We start from the raw sequence: 23,352 nt of genomic DNA on the forward strand, positions 1-23,352 counted from the left end.
GCTTTCCAAACACGCGAGGTGCATACCAGCGCTAAGGTGGCAGATCTTAAAGGACGTCGGGAAGCATAAGATTGCAGCAGTCCCCTCAAACCAGCCGGTGCCTGCGGTGATAAGATCTTGTGCGCCAAACAAAGCGACTTAAATTGGTTGCGCTTTTCTATCGGCAGCCAATGAAGCTTCTTCAGAACATGGGAGACTGAACAAGTATACGGAAAGGCCAACAACATGCGGGCAGCAGCATTCTGTGCCCTTTGCAGACGCTTGACGCTAGCCTTATTTGCACCTAGATATAGGCTGTTCCTATAGTCCAATCTAGACAAAATAGTCGCCTGCAGGATGATTTGGCGGACTTTTCAGGGGAAAAACCCAACATTGGTTTCAAGCCCCTCAGAACACCAAAACAAGTCCCGGCCACAGCTTTAGATTGGGCGTCAAATGTTAGGCCACTGTCGAACCAAATGCCAAGATTTTTCACTGTCTCCTTGTGCAAGGGGGCAGGTTTCAACCGGTCGGGCCAATAATTCTCTGACCACAACCCCCGATCTTTCCCAAACAGCAGGATCTCAGACTTGCCATCATTCAACTGCAAGCAGTTCGCTGCCATCCAGTTCGCAATCACAGCACGATCCTCCTTGAACTTAAACAAGTTTCTGACTTTTTTTTGGAGAAGGCGGTCACCAACTGGGTGTCTTCAGCGTAAGATACCAGTGCCAAGCCCCTATCCCTAGCCAACACAGCCAGAGGCTGGACGTAAATGTTAAACAATAGGGGACTTAGCACTGAACCCTGCGGTACACCCTGGCGGAAAGCAAGCTCTTGCGACTGGAAAGTTGAGACATAGACTTGGAAGGACCTATCTTCCAAAAAAGACCGAAGCCACTCCAAGGCCAGGTCTTTAATGCCAATTTTCTGTAGGCGTTGTAAGAGTGTTGCATGGGAGACAGTATCGAAAGTGGCACTTAGGTCCAACAGGATCATGGCCGCTGAGTCTCCAACGTCCAGGTTCGCCCAAATGGCCTCCGTGACAACCAATAACGCAGACTCAGTGCTGTGTTGGGCCCGGAAGCCATGATGGGATGAGTCAAAGATGTCATTCTGCTCCACAAACCTGGCAAGTGTGGAATTCACATGCGATTCAGTCACCTCAACCAGGAAAGGCAGTTGGGAGATTGGCCGGTAGTTAGCTGGCTCGGCGGGGTCTAGTGAGGGTTTTTTGAGCAAGGGAATAAACTTGGCATGTTTCCAAGCCCTGGGGACAGACGCTGAGGTCAAAGAGAGGTTGACCAGATTGAGGTTCAGTGGAACAAGAAGCAAATGGAATTGGCGGAAGTGAGCAGGGGTCAGTGGGTCCGCTGGCCAACCGGATTTGATCTTAGAGCAGAGAGCCTCAAACTCCAGCTGAGTCAGTGGAGGGAAAAAGGACAAGGTATTCATCCCCATTGATCCTGGAATCCCCGGGTCCCCCCCACCTGAGGCGGGGTGGGGATGGATAACCCCTGGTAGATATTATCGACTTTGTTCACAAAGTGCAAGGCCAACTCAGTACATTGCTCATTCGATGAGATCACAGAGGTCTCCATGGCCCCACCGCTCTTCATGCTCTTCAGCACAGCGAAGATGGTTTTAGCAGGGTTGGTGCTGGCCGGGATTTTATCGGCCACAAACTTGGCACGAACTTGCTGGATAAGCTTATGGTATTGCTGAATCGCGGCACGATATGTCCTTTTAGCCGTCAGATCATAAGAGCGCCTCCATGCGCGTTCCAGCTGCTTACAACCTTTTCTAGCCGAGACTAAGGAGTCGTCGAACCAAGGGTTTGATGGTCTGCGAAATTTCCCTCCATACCTCGCCGGTATGCAGTTATCCAGTCCTGAGGATACTCACTCATTAAAGCAGGAATTCGCCGTCTCCATATCCTGTGTCACCTAAGGCCTGTGGCTAGATAGCCAAGTCGAGAGTCGGCCCGAGTCGAGCTTGAGCCAGGGACGCTTTAAGACGGGAACAGGGCAAATTGCATCCCTTTTTCCTTGGAGACGCAGGGTAAAGGGGACCAAAAAATGATCGGTCCAGGCCTGCGGGATGGGCGATGAGGCTGTGCAAGAACTTAGATTTGTAATAATGGGATCCAGTAGGTGGCCGGCCACATGAGTGCCAGTTTGCACCAATTGGGTCAGCTGGTGGGACTCCAAATCTGCCAAGAAGCTTGCAATCTCAGCCGTCTTGCAATTGTCAAGATGTAGATTAAGGTCCCCTAGAATAGTGAAGTTAGCCATTTTACATGCGAAATGCGCCACTTTGTTAAGCAAGTCGTCTCTGAAGGGACCAAATAGACCAGGCAGACGGAAAATGAGGAAGCCAGTCAGGATAAAATTATGGTTCAATGTGATCTTAAATAGGGCGCTTTCACAGCCTGCAATGCTTTCTTTACTAAGGGAGCAGTTGTAAACTTCCCTAGTGATAATTGCAATGACCCCCCTCTGCCTGACTCCCTATGAATACTATACAGCCTGTATCCTGAAGGAAGGGCCAGCCAGGATTCAGCCACCGAATCCGGCATAAGCCATGTCTTGGTCAAGAATAAGACATCTGGGGCTTCTTCAATTCAAAGATCAAAAACCTCACCATGATGTTTGGCGAGGGATCTGCAGTTCAAGCTCAGGAACTTTAAGACCATACCCTCTCCCGAACGGACATGCAAGTCCTTGGCCGGGAAGTGGCAGGCACCATGGTTACACTGAAAAGCAAAGCCTCATCACTTGGATCCCAGACAGGAGAAGGACACTTAACCTCCAGAGCCAAAAGCTTGTCTCGCACATAAGCAATACGATTAGAAGCGAAAGAGGCAGGGGTCCTGGAAACCGGCGACTGCCTGGCGCGGACGGGCGCAGATGGGCTTGCCTTAGGCGCGCCCGCTGCGCGTGTCCGCTGCGTGGGCGCCTGATTGACGTCATTTATATTGGCCCCGGAGGCAGGCGAGTCAGCAAACACTAGTCTGCGACCTCGCCTCCTCACACAAGAAGGCGACCACACTCCCTCCCCTATCCTGAACAGTGCATCCCCGAGGGTCAAAAGGTGCAAAGCAAGGTAAAAATCCTAAGATAGGAAGATCTAAAACAATTAAGCCCCCACACAATTATGTGCACAATTAAAAGAGTAACAGTGTGATTATCAATCTAATCAAGCCTGTCAGGAGCTACCCTAGTGTCAGTTGTCTCAACAACAACAAATTTGTCAGTCGCTGTCACCTTCAGTAGTGGATGCAGCGCCTCTCGAACTATGGTAATCTCCGCCACGCTGTCCAACAGCGTCAGCGTCCACGTCAGATTCCGAAGCTGCATTGTCACTATCTGTGGCATATCTCACTGTTATAGCAGCAACTTTATTTTTCTGAAACTGGTGTCTTTTCTGTGAATAATCGTCCTGGCTGCATTTTCCGTCTTTCGGGCGGGGCTGGTCGCGACTCTGCTGGCCACCCCTTTCTCTGCAGCCGCTCCCACCACCGGACTGTGAGGCCGATGTGTCCTGTAAAGAATGAGAAGAACGTTGATCAGGAACCTGAAAACGATCAGGTGATTTGATCGTCACACGATTGCGCAAGTCATAAGTGCGGTCTGTAGACGCAGGCACAGGTGATGCGGGACGTGACTCCTGTTTCTGTTGCTGTTTACCCTGTTTTTTGTCTGAGTCTGTTTTTTCTCTTTTGTAGAAAAAGGCTTGACACCTAAACTATTACAGCCTATGGTCTTAGAAGCCGCCGTAATAATTTTCGGTAACTGTTGGGGTTTATCGGCTTCGGGGACTTCGCGCAAGGCATTAGACACCTGAAAGTTAACCGCATCTCCCTTAATGTTAGAAAGGACGCGATCGGAAACTACGTCAAATGTGCCAATGAGTCTCATTCCGAATTCAACAGCTGCCTCAGGTCTGTGCTCATCTTGAACATGCTTAATGACCGAGGGAAGGACAGCCATTGACGGTGTGCCGTAGCACCTCGTGTACACTGCCGCAACAATCCTACCCCAAGATTCGCAGTCACCGGCTTCCAGTACCAAGTCCTCGGACAAACTAATTGTTAGAATCCTGTGTTTTTCTACAGGACTCGAATTAGGAAAAACTGCTTCCAGTTTGTCAAATTTCTCGGGAAGCCAGAAAGGCATATCATCCTTATCCTGGGGACGTTTGCCCATTAACCATAACGGGACTAAGTTTCATTCCGCTCGGTCCAGCTGGAAGCGCCGCAACACCAGGGGCCCCGCCCTGGAAATAGCGGGTATTATATTGGACTAGGGCCCTAATAACCCCTATTGCGGAGGTATATAGGAACCTCAAGTCAGCAACGGGGACTGCCCCCGCACAAGGATGCGGGGTAAATCCAGCCAACACAGGCCAAGAAGCGCCTGGAATGGACAAAGGACCTAATCTAATCGCCGTTAAACTGTAGGGAAGGGCGCCATTAAACCAAACACGGTGCTGCCATGCAGAAATCAGAACTTCCTGTGTCATATAAGGGATATATTCCATGGGAACGGCTGTGTGAGTATAAGTGTGAAAAACCTGAGTAGCCGCATCCACAGCAGGAAACATCACCCATGAGTAGAAAATCTCAAAAGGGTATGCTACTTCAGCACTCACCACCAAAATAACTGCCATGCCCTCCAAGGTGATGTTATAAGCCTGCAAATGGTTGCGGACTGCAATGCGACTATGCTGCGGTATGTTAACGTCACCCATAAAGTCACTGAAAGAAGAAGCACAATGCAATACAATGTAGCACAACTTGGTAGTAATTCAAAAGGAAACCGTTTTAAAGAATCAAGCTTGAAAAGACCTATGTAACTATGGTAGGTTTATCCATCACTACTGTTATCCAGAAACAATAGTGAGGGTGTCACGGACTGATATAAGCCCTACTCAAGCGTCTTGTAAATACGACCACCATCTTTAGGGCACCATGTTGCAGGGATTCTGCTCCTACACAGTACTGCGCACAGAAACTTAGGATCTTAGTGAATTAGGGTGTGCCAAAACTCACCTTAGTGCCCAACATCCCCTACCAGACTAGCATCAGTGACACATTGGCTCTTCGTCCTATAGTAAAAATACCAATGATTAGACAACCCAGAACATGTGACTTTGGTTACCTCCGGCAATGTGGAAAACAAGAATATTCCCTCGTTACACTCTCATACCAGTACAAAACATGGAGTAAAAGGAGACACGAGCAAGTTTGAAATATTTATTTCTAACGCCGTGATCTCAGGTGCAGTATCTTAGCTAACACAAGCAGGCATATTATTAGAAACAAGATTGTCAGCATAGTTACTATTTCATGAAATACAAAGGGAGAAAGCATGTTATAATGCTAAATGGAAACAGGTATAAAATATACCTATATTTCACCCTCCCTTGATAGTAGGTTACTTTATAACTACAGAAGGTCTCTTAGGCTTGCATAGGCGGCCCCATACCTCTGGTATTAGCAGAAGTGGATCACATCGAGTTCTGCACAAGCTCTCAGCATACGAATGTTCTCCAAGTGTGTGTGATCATGCCTACGCAGTGCATTATTAAACACGCCAATATCAGAGGTGACCACAGCTGCATATGTGTTATGGCTAGAACGTGCGCTGATCAGTTAGAAAAACAGCTACAGTGTCTAAGATAACCTTGACGGTGTCGGCACTCACTGAACAGACTAAACTAACGAAGCAGCTTAGAAATGCAGCAAAACAAGTTATTCTCATATGAAGCAAAATACTCAGCCTTCTCTAAACAATAGCGAAAGTGTGTGCTGTGTGCAAAGCAGAGCAAGAAGGTAAAAATGGCTTTTAAACTTCTAATAAGCTCATGCTAACTTAACACTGTGTGAATGTAAGGCTCAGCTCCACTACAAGACATCAAGAAATTCTTTTTGTCGTATCCTTTAACAAAATCTGAGGACATAGAGTACAATTATTTCTACCTTAAAAAAATCAAGGCTGAATTTCATGCTGTCCGTAGTGTAGATCCAAAGCTGAATTCAAGTTGTGAACCCTGCTGTCCGCACTGTAGATCGAAGGTAGCAGTCAGCACAGATATCGAAGAATGATTTTTGTCACTTATTTTTACAAAATCTGAACACATACAGTACCTTTGTCTGTGTATTAAATAAATCAAGGCTGAAATCCCTACTGTCGGTAGTGTAGATGCAAATCTGAATTCAAGTTGTGAACCCTGCTGTCCGCAGTGTGGATCTAAGGCAGTAGTCGACACAAACATAGAGGAATGCTTTTTGTCACATACTTTAACAAAATCTGAGGACTGAGTACAATTGTCTCTGCCTTAAATAAAGCGAGACTGAATTCAATATTGTCTGTAGTGCTGATGCCAAACTGGTATCAAGTTGTAAACTCTACTGACCGCAGTGTAGATCGAAGGCAGTAGTGAGCACAGATATCAACGAATAATTTTTCTCACTTATTTTAATCCCTTCCCTGCAGGGCTAATTCCCCTGCTGTGCTGGCCGGAGGGGAGCACGCACAGTGCCCCGGGGGTCGTCATCATCTCAGCTCGTCACGCAGCACGGTGGCACTGTGCTCATGACAAGCTGAGCTCGTCATAACCATGCCCATTTCAATAGAACTCTCAACACAGCGGGGAAGTTATCCCCACGTGTGAGCGCCCAGCGGGTCATGACATGAGCACAGTGCAACCGTGCCTCAAGCATGGATGAGGTTAACAAAGTCTGAGGACATAGAGTATAATTGTCTCTGCCTTACATAAATCAAGGCTAACTTCAATGCTGTCCATAGTGTCGATCCAAAGCTGAATTCAAGTTGTGAACCCTGCTGTCCACAGTGTAGATCTAAGGCAGTAGTCGATACAGACATATGTCTGCGGAGCTGTGCCGCTGAGTTCGCAATGGAACTGAATCGAGGAGGCACATGGCCATGGCGGCAGCCATGTGGCCGAGTGAGGACCTTCGCTGTGGCAGAGTCTTTTCTCTTTGCAGAAGCGAACCACGCCCAAGGCGTAGGCTAATTATTTATACTCTTACGCTGCAGTTGCGTAAGTTGGACCAGCCCACTCCGCTTCTGGATCAAGGGGGGGGGGAGACAACACAGCTCTATGACCAAGATATTCCCCAGAGTCTGAGATAATATGGTTGCGTCCACTGTGCAGTACACTACACGTATCAATAGTATATCTACACACGGAAAGTTTCTGGTTTGTACAGTGAGTTGTGTATAGCATATCACGGGTAGTCTTGGGATTGTGTAAAGTATTGTTGATGTGCGAGTTCCCTGCCTTATACATAGTTGATTGCCACATCTCTGAACATTGAGCTAGTGTGCTGTTGAGGGGATATATTATTTTGGGAAGGTCCGTAGTCCTGTTTTGCGCTGCCTGTGAGGTAGTAGAGGGAGAGGGGCAAGAAGGGGTGGTTGTAGTGGTGGTGGCGCTAGGTGTACTATCGTACTGTTCTAATGCTCCTTTCAGGCCACTCAATGTCTCATTTCCTTTTTTTTTCATATGCTGCTTCTGCCAGTGTGTACAACTACTACTACCACCACAACAATGCCATTTCATCCTTCCAGGATTCCATAGCCAACCTTAATCGTCATTTGCCATGCAGCCAGCCCTGTGCCTAGCCCTATTCTCAAACACAAATCACAGGTAAGATAAGCATTTTGGGGAGGAAGAATAATGGAGTAGGAGGAGAGGAGAGGAGAGACTGATGTTAGTACTAGTAAAGTAGTAGGACAATTGAATTCCCTAACTCTGTCAGTGGCACTTTTGTACAAATTTGGGCGATTACTTAGACAATTTGAATCAACCAGCCAGTTAAGTTTCAGGAAAACATACGTACAGTTAACCCCCCCTGCCTCCCACAAAACAGTAAAAACATGCATGCTATGTTTAAGTGGAAAATAAATAATTATTTAGACCCTAACACAAATAAAGTATCCCACAAGACACGACCCACCACCCTCTCTAACCCCAACCAATGTCCATGAAATAAATGTCCCCAAAAGTTCAAAACTCCAACGCCCAATTCCCACCCCCCCCAAAAGTCTTTAAAAAAGGGGCAAGGGACAGTCTCTACTTTGGCCGGCGGTGTCCTGTGGCCAGGTGGTCCCACAGCTCTTTCCGGAGGGCCTTGAGCAGGACTTTCTGCCTCTTCACCTCCTGCTCAAGGTAGGCCACTCGCAGGGTTAGGCGGTGCACACGCGCCTTGCAGGTACTGTGGGGGGCAGCTGTTGGTTGCGCTTCTCAGCGGCGGTGGGTGGCTGCCGGACCGCTGGAGGATTGCGCTGGCTGGATGACCCAGGGGCAGTGGAGGAGGATGCAGCTGTTATTGTTGACTCCTCCTCCTCCTGAGCCACCAGCCGCTGATATTCTGCGACAATTGCCTCCAGCTTCCGGTGCCTGGCCCAGATAGCCAACTCCTTCCTCGATGGTTTAGAAGGAGTATATGAAGAAAGAAAAAAATACTGTAACCAATACTCTTTAATATCAACAAAAAATAATTCAACAGAAAGTTGTGTCACAGTAGCACTAGCAACTTGCAAGCACAGTACATAACATTTGTGGCATGTATCTATCTAACCTCCCACTTCGTCGGCCTCTGCTGTAACATTAGTGGGAGTTTCAGGAATTCTACTAGCACTATGGACTCACTACATTAGACTCAGACAGTACACCAGTCTTCTTCTTCTCTCTTGTTTAGCGAAATTAGTACGTAAACTTGTGGAAGTCGGCATAATGCCAGCGCAGTCAGCTTGCACCCAAGAAAAACAGATGCAAGCCATGATGACGCAGACTCGCGTTACTGTTACCAGTACATGCAGGTGGGCAAGCTCTTTTCTATTACGGGTGGCACTGGTCATACTCTGTTACAACAAGGGCTACTGCTCAATTAATTTAACTTTCACCCTGCCCTGCCCATGAATACTACAAAAGTAAAATGAAGAAGATAATATGATCATATATCCCTTTACATGATATTTGCTTAAATAAGGGATGATTAGGGGCCAGATGTAGGTCGGCAAATACCGGTCGGTAACGGCCGATTTCGGCCGTTACCGACCGGTATTTGCAAATGGAGATGTAGGGGCCTTAAAATTTACAGAATCGGTATATTTACCGAATCGGTAAAGTTACCGATTCGGTAAAATACCGATTCTGTAAATTTACTGAATCGGTAAATCAATATGTAGGTGGCACTGAAAACAGTGCCACAGGCCCTTACCGATTCGTTATTTACCATGTAATACTATTGCATGGTAAATAACGAATACCTGTGTACATGCACATCTGTGCATGTAAGCCTGTGCACTTAAGGGCATGTATGTGCGTCACATGGCACACAAGCCACAAACAGGGGTGCAACAGGGTGTCAAAGGGACACCCTGTCCCCCTTGGCAATTCGGTAATTTTACCGATTCTGTAATTACCGAATCAGTATTTGCCATTGAATCCTATGGGCTTCTAGGCCCATAAGAATCAATGACAAATACCGATTTTACCGAAAAATTACCGACATTAGATTTACCGATTCATGAATACCGAATCGGTAAAATTCGGTATGTATGAATCGGTAAATCTAATTTACCTACATCGGGCCCTAGGTGCTTTGTTTTTGATGATTGAGTAAACACCGATAGGCCACACATGATAATAATCCACATTTGTAAAGCGCGCAATCACCCGTAAGGGTCTCTAGGCGCTGGGGGCCGTCGGGAAGATTAAGCAAGCTATTGCCCAGAGTCACATGGTGCTGGGCTAATCTGCCGCCGGTGCCAGGGATCGAACCGTGATCCCCAGATTCCGGAGTCAGTCGCCCTAGCCGCGGCACCACACCTCTTCCATGAATGACAGAGTTGAAAAAAATTATTAACATAGGTAGTGAGTGGTTCCCGTAATCGCCGGAGGAAGGCACTTGTGACTTGACTTGATAATGTGAACTATACAATATAGATACACAATATATGCTGTGCTCGCAAACTACTGTTAGTCAAGGGAGTATTCTGAAATATTACAACTTCTACTTTCCTCGGCCATGCTACTCTGGCACGGACGTGCGGTGTTACATGCTCTTCAAACTAACACTCTTCCTCCAGTGACCATCTACTCTGTCTACTCTACATACACCTATGCAATCTATGAGGAAGATACCATCCAGGCATCCATCCATTCAAAGTAAATGTCAATCATTCTTCTTAATGTCTCAACTGGACAAATCTTACTTTTTCTCACTGACAAACACCCTTTTTATTTTATTTTGTAAATCACCACCCATGCATCCATGCTTGACTTGCATTTGAATTTGACCCAAAGGATATATTGCGCACACATACAGTTTCTGTTTCACCCACCCAGGCAGTCCTCTTTTCTTTCTCCTTCCACCCATCCTTGCTTCAACCGGCCATGCATCAGATTCCTATCAACCACCTCTGCCTGTATTCAAAAACATGTATCATTCTTTGCCAGTCATTAATTTAACTCGCTCGTCCTTCCTCCTTCCTTACACCCTTTGTTCCCTTTTCATTCATCCCATCCATCAAGTTCATCTCTGATCTAACTTGGCTTCTCAATAAAACTTTCACAGCTGAGTTCAAGTCAAATTTAGAAGAGGCCATTGGTTACTCGTCAACTCCCGCCGCTAATGCTATTGCTAATGCGAAGTCAAGGGTGACTATCTTCTACCTGGTTGACAAAAACTTAGTTCTAAATTTGTAAGTCTTCTTAACAGTAAAGTGTACTTGTACTGCACAAAACATACACCCCTGCAGCGAGCCTACTCTGCAATCTCAATAAGTCAGGAATATAATAGCTTACCACTGCCCACCACTACCGAGGCATTCCCCATGACTTCATGCTGGCACTGGTGGCACCGCATCTGCCCCTGGAGTGACCACCTCCGTGCTGGCCCTGGCACTGGTGGTTGTCTGTGCCAATGGTGTTCCGCTTGGAAAAAACATTTCATATTTTTAGATGCCATATACACCCCTCCCTATTTTGTCTAGGAATGAAAAAAATGTTACTACATAAACAAATTTAATTATTTGTGACTCTCTAGTCTAAACTAAAAATTCCCCTTTCGGAAGGGAAGGGTGTTTTTATTGATGCTTAGCCATAACATGCTACACTTTTTGGCACAACTGATGTATGCTTGCTTTTTAACGCGCACCATTTTTCTCATAACAGATAGAAGATTCCATTTTACGAACAAGAGCAATATGTTACTCATCATCATCACCACCAGTACTTTTAGTTCCAACAAGGTGAGGGGTCTCCCACAATTAATGTGTAAATCAGCCACTGTTCAGTATTCATGAGTTCACCGTTTCTCTTATATGAAGTTGATTTTAATAAATGTTTTTATATAATGCACAATTGAAAATTTATATACAGAGTACACACAGAGCTAGTTGTTTTACTTTTAATAAAGCTTTAAAACATACATAGGCTCTCTGGTTTTTGGTCATGAGTGAGTGAGCGAAAGGGTTTGCAATTTGCAAGTGTGATTCCGTGACTCTGAGAGGTCGGTACTCTGACTCCGTAGTCTTATGTTCTGGATTGTACAATCATTGGGGATCATCAGTGCATTCTGGAGCTAAATAATCACTCTGACACACTAGCTAGTCAGTAAGGAGATTGGGGGTTCAACTTCTGTTATGACTGAGTTATGTGGAAAGTCTAGCTGTGCCTATTATCACCAATGCCCAATTTCTTGTCCATAGTTCTGTATGTGCAGAATAGTCCCTGCAACAGTAGTAGTACAGTAGTAGTATGTCCTCCTATCCAGTCTTATTCTTGGTGGCCATTGACATTTTATTTTTGGGAATTGTCAAAGCATAAACATTAAGAAGACTTCAATAGACATTATTGACAACCCAGGGACTGCACTCAGTGCCTAGAGCTATTGCTGAATAGGAGTTTTGTTTAACACCTTTTGCCAACTGTGCAAGCTTAGCTAGCTACGCAGACAGACTAATAATTATAAATAGTAGTAGCACAGAGAGTCATAGGAGAGGCAGGATAAGAATTTAGAAACAGTCTATGAGACTTAATATTAACAGGAAAACTTACTGGGGCCAGCAGAAGAGCCCTCGGTGGACCGATCCTGGCCTTCCTGCTCCGCCGGCGCCGCTACCTCTGTCCTCTTGCCCCTGGGAGGTACTGATGTACATGAAAGAAAGACACAAACATGGATGATTGTTGTCAACGAAATCAAACATTTCAAAAAAACAATAAAAAATTATTTCGGGGAAATAAACAACAATTGCACTAAATTTATTGACCTATCTGATGTGGTCCACTAGGATATTGGTATTGCTGGATTTGCGGACCTTCTAATTGGAAAGTTATGTAACTCACTAAACCAACTACAAAAAGGTTCTACTAGGACTGGCAGCAGTCAGCAGCACGCGAAGTGACAGACACAGTCCGTCATGATAGCAGACCACTAAAGAATTTCCTACTAAATAACAAGTCATAATATCAGTAAAGTGTACTTTCAATCCACCACCAATATCTCTTCTTAGTGGCAGGAGTACAAAGGAAGGACTGGACTTGAGTCTCTAGTCTCTAGCATTACGCAGTTCTGTAAAGTACACTCATACATAATCACTCAAGCCAAATGAGCACAAAATTGAAAACAAGCAACCATAGTAGCACCACCACTGAGCAGGCGAGCACCTGCAATCGCAGAAGCTTTTCAAACATAATTTACCTGCAATGTAATCGGCAGCATTCTTGCTCTTCGGAAAAAACATATATTTGCAATATAACACAGAGCAGAAGAAAACAAAGTAGTTATTAAATAGCTACTAGTACTCACCAAGCCCAGGGATCCCAACGCCAAGCAGGTCGAGCAGGTCTAGTTCCCGGTCCAGTATGTCGGACCACCCGTGCGTCACCTGGTTGTAGGTGCGCCGGACCCCTGACTCCCGATACATGGCCCGGCACACCTTACCCCATAGCTGGCAACGCTCCTGGAGGTCGTACCCGGTTCCGGGCCTGCCGCCTGCTGCGATGGTCTTGGGGAGGTGGCGCTTGCTGCGATGGTTTTGGGGAGGTGGCGCTGCACAAAGAAGACAAGTGCGGCCACCTCCACCTCGCTGAAGATCTCCCTGGGACTTACAGACGCCCTCCTTAAACACCTGCAAGGGAGCCGGCTGCGAGGTGCGGGACTCTTCCCCTTGGAATTCTTGCTGGCTCCCTTTGCCATGGTCCTGGGTTAAAGGAAAAATAGGAAAGAATAGGGAAAAAGTAAATAAAGGAAAAGAGAGCGAGAGAGAGAGTTACAAAAAAGTAGTTATTAAAGCAATGAAAAGTAGAAAAAAACACAAAATATAGATGTACAACAATAGAGAGATAGATAATGAGTAAAATAGATTTTTTAAAATTGCAAACAAACAAAGGATTACAGAGATTCAAGCAGGATATAAAAGGCATGCCCAGAACCATAGCAACCGCGTGGGTAAGTTTGCACAATATTTTCCTCGCGAGCACGCATAAACGGAAGCGAACACGTATTAACATCTAACATGAGACCCGGATAGGAAATGCGCAACGCGAGCATGCACCTCGCGACCGGAAACGGAAATACGCAACGTGAACAGTGAAAAACAAGATGGCCGCGCCCATATGCCACCGCATTGGGTAACTTCGCGATCGCCGCAATGAAAAAAATCTCGCTAACTTGCAAAAATAAAAAATCCGCAATCTCGTGAAAGTTCGCATATTTTGCGAACTGCGAGTACGCTTTCGCGTGAATTCACGTACCGCAAATTCGCAAAATTTGCCCATACTACAGTATACGGTATACGGTAATAAAGAGAATTTAAAAAAGTTTAAAAAAAGGGGAAGTTACTAGAATAATAAGTCGAAAAAAAAGGGGAATGAATGTTAATACTCTTATTAAAAAAATAGTAACCTATAGAAATGCTTACGAAAGTTAAAAAGTATGGAAAGAGGCACATTTACATCAACATGTGACACGCTAAAACAGTGGAAATGAGAACACCTGTCAACTGAAAAACGTGACTTAATGGTGGGAGGAGCAATAAATTGATCCCATAGACTGTTAAGTAACCAAAAAGTATATAAACCACACCCGTGGGATGATTAGTTTCGTTTCAGAGAATCAATACGTGCAAAGAAACTACGAGCAAAGGAATGATTCGGAACTGCGGAAACATCTTCACATTATCTTTCATTTCCTCAGAGAGTACATATTGTTAATGTATATTTAAAAATACATAATACCGTATGTACTTTCCAGAGGAGTTGGATGAATTTCCACGGAGGATGGAAACAATATCGAAGAGAGGTAAATTATATGAATGGAAATATAGGTTATTTAATGAATTAGTACGTGCAAAGTATTGATTAGGAGCGATGTCTGAATCTTCAATTTATCTTTCATTTCCAGAGAGGGATCATATTGTTAATGTGTATTTTATTTTACATTAAACTGTATGATCCTTCAACTGGAGTTGATTGACTTACAACCGACAATTTTTTTTTTTAGTATGCAAGTATTTCTTTATGATTGAAAAATGTACTAAAACCAAAACTCTTTATCTTCTAGAGTGAAATTGGGCTAAAAGTATTTATATTAAGTAGTGCTTTTTGCAAATTTCACTCGTGAAGAATAGGAGGGTTATCTTCGGAAGCACTTTTTTGAAAAAAAGTAATATAACTGTGGTTTAAAATGTCATGATTGTTAAATGTAATAATGACATGAAATGTACATAAAAAAAGAAAGATGAAGTAGTGAGGGAGTGTTTGTCGTAGCACTTCTATTCTACTTTATCTGAAAGTAAAAGAAGCCCAAACATTTATAAAAAGATGATGGGGCAACACTTATATTATGTAAACATAAGGAATGAGTGCTTATAATAAAATACAATAAATGTGGTCGAACGCGTGATACTAATGAATGTAAAATAATTTTTGCATTTCACCCATGGGGAATAACCTTTACAACGAAGGTTTTACAACGCGGTACTGTTACCAGACAACTTTTACAACGCAAGTCGTTACGACTACTTGCGCTGGGGGGCGCTCCAGGTTAGTAAATAATTAAATGTACTATCCAACTCCTTCCCTACTATCCACGGGGACTGGAGTTGGAATAGTAAATTAAAAAATGTAATATCCTGCACCCCCCAATGCAAGTTGTTGTCACGACTTGCGTTGTAAAAGTTGCGTAGTAACGGCACGCGTTGTAAAAGTACGCGTTGTAACGTCATACATCCTTCACCCATATGATGAATATAGTAGACTCAATAAAAATATTTTGAAAACATGAACATTTTTCTTTCAAGGATGGTTTGAAAGTTATACATTTTATAAAAGAACATAGTACTGCACGCTAAAGGAGAAAAGTCAGCACAATTATGATAGAATAGAAAATAGAATAATGTTTTTAAATACTTTTACAGTCAACAGACTTGTAAGCAGAGTTCACAGTTTAAGTTAAAAGCACCCTACCACAACTAGTTTTTGAAACGCATAGTAAAATAAAGTGCGTTACAAAATGGGCTACATACATGGGGACTGTACCATAACGTCACATAGAAAAAAGAAAGCCAATCAAAATTAGCATGAGGAAGGTAGACGTAAGTACACAACAGCCAATAAAAATGTTTTCAAAATCTGCGCAAGGAAAGGGATTGGTCGCTAATAAGTTTTCTTACAATGCTTCACAAACCAATCAAAAAGAGGTGTTGAAAGTTTCTGTTTTTAACATATGAATAAATGAGATATCTTTGCATGTACACGCAGCGAGAGGGAATAATTAAAGATGACTTGCTTTCGCAAGATCCCGAAAGGCTTCTTCTTGAATAAGTACGCACTTCACTGCCAGGCCCCATTTAATGATTATCCAGGCTCTCAAGCCTAAACACGTCAGAAATCATCTTTCATCACTTTCTCTTCTTTTTAGTGTATTGTGTGTGGCAGACTGCGTGACCCTATGCCCAGAGCCCTCGAAGGCCCTGGAGACTGCCACGCCAAAGACCAGCTCCTGCAGTGTCTCGGAGCCGGGCGCCCCCTCCCAACATTTAAAAGCCCCGGAGGGAGGTGTAAATTAATTGAGACTGAATACGTTAGTCCAGCCGACTCCGCTTACGCTACCAGGAAAACACAACAACACTACATGGCCTAGATTTACATTGTGGTGATTTGTTAGTTCCAGGTCTAGTTGTCAGATCGGCACACACAATCTCCCTCATGGTTGGTATACACCCACACCACATCCATCCAGCGCATCCGTCAATACACACGTGACCCTATCTATAAAAAAGACGGACCGCACATGTTGTATGCCATTTTAGAGTTGTTCCCAAACTACCAAACAAGGGGGCCCACTACCACATGCGTGACCTCTTTGGTCACTGAGTTAGTGGTACCCGAAGCACTGAGTGGTTGAAGAACCTGCGATGATGATGATGGGAGCACGAATATGTCGGTAGCCATAGAGATATCAAGACTCAGCACCATATATGAGACTTCTTTGTTGCAGATTGGGACTACAGAAGGTGTCTTTTCCACAAAAAGGTGAGCAGTGAGGCCTGGGTACGCGTCGGAGGGAGTCAAAGGGTTGTAGCAGACTAGATACAAAAAGGTGACGCAGCGATTTAGACGAATGCACTCCTATATAGTGTATCAATTTACATGTATACATTTTTTTCCCAATAGCAGGAACGTTTTTATAATTGCTGAAACATCCAGAATATTACCTATATAAATAGTTTGTATAAATGTGAGAAGGAACGTGCATGAAAGCGCGATGTGATCTAACTGCACATTAAGATGGTAACAATTACCAATCATAACATCTTTCTTTTACTTATTTTAGATGTAGAGCATTATGTCCGGAACGTGGTGAAAAACACCGGTGACAGAAAGGTGAGCTGCAAATATTGTTTTTAGTCACTCTCTTATTTCCTCTCTCCTTTCATAAAAAAATTACACACAATGTTAACTACCTTTTTATCTTACAGGTTGTGTTTTACAAATTGACAATACCCCCGCAAAAGAAACCTACAAAGCTCTACGTTTTTGCATTCTGCGATGATGCGTGGCCAATGTAACAACGACTGAGAAGCCTGCTTCGACACGTAGTGCACCCTCTTTGAATGACGCCAATGGCTCAAGGTGAGCAAAGAAGCTTTTTTCCGATACAAAGACAAGTTATCTGTGAAATAAGAGAATATGTAGTATGCAGCAGGCGCGCAATACCCATTAGGCTAACAGTGCTTCAGCCCCCCCACCCATCGTGTGTGTCTCTTCCACTTTTTAATGTCCTTTTTTCTCTCTCTTTTTTACTATCTCCCACATCGTTTTTTTTTCTTTTTTACAGTTATGGACGCTGCTGTGTCCACTGTGCCGTATAGAACAGTACCTGAGTTTAAGTGGTGAACTCTGTTGGCTACAGTGAAGCCTGCTTTGAGACGTAGAGCACCCTCTTTTAATCATGCCTATGGCACTAGGTGAGCAAAGAATTTTGTTTCCGAAACAACAAATTATCTGTGAAAGGAGAGAGTGGGTAGTGTGCAGCAGCTTGACTGTGTAGAAATGTATAATTACCTCCTAGGAGTGACAACATATAAGATGGGTAGTCTTGGAATCCCATCCCCATATTTCACAACAAGCCTTGTTCAGAGTTGAACAAAGATGGGTACATCGTCTGCGCCTAGATACTGTTGGTTTGAATGATTGTGTGCCATGGTCGCTAGTGTCACGGTAATATCTTGTGATGTGCCTAGCTCAAGACACCCCTACCGTGCCAACTGCACCTCCTGCTGACGTCCTGACCGTGAAAACAATACACTCGGTGTCACACTTAACTCTCTGTACTTGATTAACAAATTTTCCTACCCACCTCTACCATCTTACGTGGGCTGTTCCTGATTGTACTAGTTGTACATTAATCAATTACCTTGATTTAGCAGACCATAAATTTTCCCTTCTGACCCCCAATATGGCCACCTCGCAGTACTGTCATTTTCGCACTGCGCATTCGAGTAACCGACTAGTTTCACATTGTGATAATTGCACAAGTTATTTACTCCTAAACATGATTTGCTTTTTGCGCTCCTGTACCTTCCGTGAAATACGGTAGTTATCTCTCTCATGGTACAACATTACATCCATCAGCTGGATACCCCTTGTCCGTGTTCGCCGCCATGACTTGGCCGAATATGACATTGTGTGCCCTAACGACTCGTACTTAGTTCCACTGGACCATTCAGGCACTCACTTCACCACCAATATGGCCGCTAACCAGCGCCATTACTTTTCCTCCCGCCCTGTTTCAGTGGTCTGAAAACTTTACACTGCGACGCATGCGCGTAGTCCCGCTGAGGCCCCGCCCCCACGCGGACTCGGCGAGATTCGGGCTACTAATACCGCTTGTGAATCCAGGGCGGTTACCAGCTGCTCTGTCCTGACCAGACGGTGGGGGTAGGTGTTAGCGGCTCCGACCGCACGCTATCCGGGTAAGTGGCTCGACTGGCTGTTTCAGGGCATTCGGCCCCCCCCTGTTTTGTTGACCGTAGGTGGTATCGCGCATGCTTTGGGAGTGTTACCTACACGCCCATGTTTACCTTATGCCTCCAACCTACATACGAGCATGGCTTGGTCACCGGTGGCCTCGATGACGGTGTGGCCCATCGTTTCAGTGATTCCTGACCTTCAGCGCCCGTTGGGCTTGCGGGGTCGCTTTTCGCTGTTTCATGGTCCGCGCCCCAATCTGAACCGCCGTGGTATCTCACCAGCTCCACTGATCGGTTCAGGCTCCAGGAGTTAAACCAATGGCCGTTCGGGTGCATTTCATCCGCATTAGCCCCTTCCTCCTTGCGAGCCTCAACACCCATGATGCTTATTTTCATTAGGGGATAATACAGATGACGGGGTGTCATCAACACTGTCTTGCTTTCCCCCCCCCCCCCCAGGTTCCTGACCTTTACGTGCAGGTCCCACTGGAGCAGACTGCGGGGCATCTCACGATCTCCCTTAGGGTAAGATCTCTTACATTGCCCCCCCTGCTTATGAATTTGAGTGTTCCTTAGCCACTCACTCTATATCTTCTTTGTGCGTGACATGTGACTGTGCGCCCCACCAGTAGACACAGCTTGATGTCAATGCAACCACTGTTCTAACCAATTGGTTGACTCTTTCTCTTTGTAAATACGAGTATGTCTTTTCTATGTGTGTCGTGTGAGATTGCCAGAATAACAGTTAACGTTCACGATGTTCTGTTATGTTTTATCCCTCCAGGTCACTCTTACTGAGCAGGATTTCCTTGCCTGCCCCTTTATGACCTGTTGGCATAAGGTTGTATGACTACAGATTTTTTAACCTTTGCATTTATATTATTTTTCACTGTGTAGTACGTCCCACTTTGGGTCCTGATGAAATGCCGCGTAGGCATGAAACATGTTGACCACACCAGGGGGTTGTAGATATCTTGCCTAACATAATCAGTAGCAACTATCTCCCCTCCCACCTTTTTACTAAGGGCGCCAGCCACTCCAATAAATTCTATTGTGGACTGACCCACCTTTTTTATCTTCACCTCACCTCCTACGACTACACCCCTTTTCTTCCCCGCACACCCGCATGCACCATATGGCAGGGATTAAAGATCTCCGTTAAAGAGCCCCCTTGAGGGTGCCCGCTGAACATTGCAGCGCCAGTTCAGCGAGGAGCAAACCCATATGATGAAGCATGACATCTAGCTTGCTAGGTGTGTGAGGGTTTTAGTCCCAACAAGGGGATTCCCCCCTCTTTGGCTTTTCTTTCTTTCTCTCTATACACACTACATATCGACATACTCTACCTCCTCTCTACCCAGTCTGGGGAACTTTGTACTTTACATTGTGGCTAATCTTTCGGACGCGTACACTGGACCCCTTTAAATATTGTCCGTTCTGGTTCCCCCTTTTTGTTACATATTTTGCACGGGATTTATCCCGCGGAACCCTCCCTAGGCTACCTCCAGTATACTTATCACTGTGAGGACCATTTGGGTACCCGTTGTTATTTTGACACATCGGGTTGGTCCTCAAAGCTCACACTTATTTGCCCAGACAAACCTACCTACCATGGAGGACGTCCCTGGGTTGAGCTTTGACGAAGACACCATTGCAGAAGCATTGAGACAGGCCCCCCCACTCTTTGCGGTGGGTGGAGCCTCTTCCTCAAACACAACCAATAACGACGATTGGACTAACTTAACAGCCCTAAAGAAAGAGTGGCTAAGGATCACTGTCCACGGACAAATGATGACCGAGTACCTTAGAGCAAACATCGCTCCTCAAGGACTTATAGTTAACATTCTACCCAGACTCTTTTTAGAGGATGGGCAATTTAAGATCGATTGGTGCCACGTATCATGGAAGTGCACCAAAGATTTGTTATTCCTGATAGTCAAGACTGCCAAAAGATTGGCAGATGCTCTGCAGGTTAAAATAACAGCCATGGAGCTAGCTATCAGGGGTACACTAACCAAAACACCTTTCACTACTAAACTAGCAGAAATAAACCAAGAGATTGAAGACAGTCAAGACTTTCTGCTCAAGCAGAAGATGACTAAACTCCAGAAAGAGGTGGATAGATTTGACAAAGAAAAAGTCTATCCCTACCTCAAAACTGGATACTCCAACAAAAAATCTACTTATTCATCTGACGAGAATTCAGATACTGGCAGCCGGAGGGGTTCATCCGGCAGCGACTCCAGCGGTGGTTTCCCCGCCAAGAGCAACCGCAACCAAGGCCGTGGCAATTGGAACCAGGGCTATCAAAATGTACCACAGTTTCATGGTCCTCCACCACAAATGATGCCCCCTTGGCAATATCCCTTCTATCCCCAAGCAGCACCTCAATTCTATCCCATGAACCCTCCTTTTTTAGGCAGAGGCTGGGGCAGAGGAAGAGGGCGGAACAGAGGAGGAACGCAGAAAGGAGTGCAGTGGCAGGACCAGCAAACCACAACCCCCTCAGTGGAGACACGGAGCACGACCAGGGGAAGGAAAGCCTAATTGTGAATCTTTCTGAAAGGTCGCTCACCTCCATCGAAAGCGGGGTGCTAGAGAAGGGGTTAGGCTTCGTACCGACACCCGTCCCTGACAGTTTCACAGAAATGTGCGAATTAAAACAACTGTTCAGAAAAGTTCGCTTGCGAGCATTCTTCCATGACAGACCCAGCATGGAAAGTACTGACACTGGCTTACGAAAACCATCAACCTTCACCCCTAATGAAAGCATGGTTCCACCTGAGGTTCTGGCATTTGAGAAGGCTGTCTTGAAAGGTTTCGAAACAATGCCGGTTACTAATAACTTTAACAATCTGAGCAAAGTTGAGAGACAGGCAATTCAAGATTTAGCAAATGACACCTCCATTGTTATTAAACAGGCGGACAAGGGTGGTGCCACTGTGATCCAAAACAGCGTCGATTACGACACAGAGTGCAGACGCCAGCTGTCCAATACAACCCATTACAAACCCCTCAGAACGGATCCTACGAAAAGATTGAGTACATCTATTTCGAGCTTAGTCTTGGAAGGAGAAACTAATGGGTGGATAACCAAGAACGAGGCTGAGTTCTTGATAACCACCGACCCCGTCACCCCATACTTCTACACCCTTCCTAAGATTCACAAGGGTCAGAGTCCAGTCCCGGGCAGACCCATTGTCTCAGGGATTGGCTCTCTCCTAGAACCACTGTCCAAGTTTTGTGACTCCTTTTTACAACCAGTGGTGAGAAAGATACCATCATTTCTCCAGGATACTAGGGATGTGCTCCGTCTGATAAATGACATCAATGGGAGGGAGGGAGTGGACCTCCTCGTGACATTAGACGTAGAAGCGTTGTATACCAACATCCCTCAACAAGCTACGCTAGACGCAGTCGAGTCTACCTTACTTCAGGAGGAGTGGCACTCGCCCACGCCTGTCCACTTTATAATGGCATGTGCTACTATAGCATTGACCGAGAACTTCTTCCAGTACGGTACCCAGCTTTACCATCAAATCAGCGGGACCTCGATGGGTTCGACATTTGCTCCCAGCCTAGCGTGTATTTATATGGCTACCTTTGAAGAGGATAAGATTAACTCTGCTAATAACCCTTTCAGTGACAATCTGACTATGTGGCGAAGGTATATAGACGATATCTTCATACTATGGAGAGGCACCCGCATGCAATGTGAAGCTTTTTGTACTTGGATCAACTCACAGAATCCTTTTCTTAAGTTCACCAGCACCATATCAGACACGGCCATTCCTTTCCTAGACCTACACATCAGTCTTGGACCAGATGGGTTGAAGACTACTTTGTACCGCAAAGAGACGGACAGGAACAGCCTCCTTCTCTATGGGAGTCATCACCCACGAGCCCTAAGGGATAATTTACCTTTCGGGCAATTCCTGCGAGTCCGCAGGAATTGCACTGATAAGACTGACTTCAATCATGAAGCTGTTATCCTGCAACACAAATTACAGGATAGGGGGTACCCGACACGGCTGTTACGGGACTCTCGCAAACGAGCTGGTAACAACCACCGAGAGGCACTTTTAGAGTCTAATCCGAGAGAAGCGGATGATGTGATCACTTGCGTGACTTGTTTCACTAAACATTCAAGCCACATCAAGAAAATTATTAACAGAAATTGGCACATTTTGAACTCAAGCGAACTTGACATCCCACCGCCTCGTTTTGCCTTCAAACGCACGGCCAATCTGAAAGACTCTCTCATACATACACGCCCTAAGAAACAAAACAGTACAAATCAAACCACACTATGGGGCCATCCGCCAGTGACAGGACACTTCCCATGTGGTGGATGCGTTGTTTGCCCCCAAACAAGCACCATCAAGGAGATCACACTCTCAGAGACTTTCAAGTGGCAATTGCGTAAACATACGAATTGCAACAGCACCAAGTGCATTTATCTTATCACTTGCCCCTGTAATAAACATTATTTGGGGATGACCATGAGACCAGTCAAACTCCGTATCATGGAACACAAGAGCAACATCAGATGTCTGAAAACCCACACCAGGCTCTATGAGCACTACACCCAACATGGTCATCAGGCAGATAACATAAGATGGGTAGTCTTGGAATCCCATCCCCATATTTCACAACAAGCCTTGTTCAGAATTGAACAAAGATGGGTACATCGTCTGCGCCTAGATACTGTTGGTTTGAATGATTGTGTGCCATGGTCGCTAGTGTCACGGTAATATCTTGTGATGTGCCTAGCTCAAGACACCCCTACCGTGCCAACTGCACCTCCTGCTGACGTCCTGACCGTGAAAACAATACACTCGGTGTCACACTTAACTCT

This window comes from Lissotriton helveticus, chromosome 7 (genome assembly GCF_964261635.1).
Source record: "Lissotriton helveticus chromosome 7, aLisHel1.1, whole genome shotgun sequence".
Lineage (NCBI taxonomy): Eukaryota > Metazoa > Chordata > Amphibia > Caudata > Salamandridae > Lissotriton > Lissotriton helveticus.